Source organism: Chinchilla lanigera, unplaced genomic scaffold, assembly GCF_000276665.1.
Source record: "Chinchilla lanigera isolate Chin_1 unplaced genomic scaffold, ChiLan1.0 scaffold00054, whole genome shotgun sequence".
Classification (NCBI taxonomy): domain Eukaryota; kingdom Metazoa; phylum Chordata; class Mammalia; order Rodentia; family Chinchillidae; genus Chinchilla; species Chinchilla lanigera.
The window spans coordinates 6,231,591-6,232,793 of NW_004955455.1; the positions used below are offsets into that span (position 1 = coordinate 6,231,591).

General features: G+C 44.6%; 1 protein-coding gene across 1 annotated transcript in view; it reads left to right on the plus strand.

Moving 5' to 3' along the window:
- Slc5a1 (solute carrier family 5 (sodium/glucose cotransporter), member 1) overlaps nt 1-1,203 on the plus strand; it is a gene marked incomplete in the record, with an annotated part of 78,178 nt that overhangs the window by 72,818 nt on the left and 4,157 nt on the right.

A 1,203-nucleotide genomic window follows, 5' to 3' on the forward strand; every position in this document is an offset into this window, starting at 1 on the left:
GGTTTTTCTCCGGTACCGGGAACCGAACTCACGACCTTGCGCTTGCCAGGCAGGCGCTTTGCCGCTGAGCTAAATCCCCAGCCCCACTTTCTTGAGAATTTCATATTTTGGATCCTAGCTTAAATGTCTTTCAACTGTATCATGGATATTTTGAGTGAGATTTTTTATAAAAGTCCCTTCAGGCAGAAACATACCATCACCACCACCACCACCACGACATCCACTATCATTCAAAGTATTTAATTCGTAGATGTTTTATCTCTAGTTCTTTGTTGTCTTTTGTGGGCTTATAATATAATGTAAAGCCACAATCCATTTCTTAAAACAGCCATTCTTTCTGGAGAGATAAGTTGGAGAACATGGCATGGTTTCAGAATGCCAAAAAACCTTGAGCCCTCAGGCAAAAGAACCCAGGTGTGGCGTGTGTCACTCAGAAACTCTTTCTCTTCCCAGGGCTGCGAGGCCTGATGCTGTCAGTCATGATGGCCTCTCTCATGAGCTCCCTGACCTCCATCTTCAACAGCGCCAGCACGCTCTTTACCATGGATGTCTACACCAAGATACGGAAGAGGGCAACTGAGAGAGAGCTCATGATTGCAGGAAGGTAAATGCAACTTTTCAGTGCTATGTACTATTGAACCTTGAATGATTAGAGAGATTCCATTCCTACAGGCCAGGGAACATTTGGTAGAAGGCTGCTTGGTATAATTGGAATAGTCTCTTCTTCTAGTTATAGTTGCCCTTGACTGACATTAAATGTTTTTTGTGTGTGGCACTGGGGATGGAGCTCAGGGCCTTTGCACTGAGCTACATACCCATCCCCTTTTAGGTTATTTTTAAATTTTGAAACAGGGTTTTACTAAGTTGTCCAGGCTGGGTTCAAACTTGGGATCCTCCAGCATCACTATCTCAGGCATTTAGCTTTAAATTGGAAATCATGAAATAATTCCCAGCTGTAATTAGAAGGAACATAAGAGATCATCTGCTATAACCTGCAGGCCACCTACAGGCTGAAATGAGGTACATCTTCCCCAAACTCAGACAGTCTGTGCAGTGTCAGAGTCAGGATGAGGTCTGTGGCTTATTATCTCATTGCCCGGACCCTGTGTTGCCTTCTTAGCCTTCCACACTATACCTCTCCACACTGGCTGTCTTTGAGGCCCAAATGCCTCTGATCTCTCAGCCTCTTGATGTTGCATTACC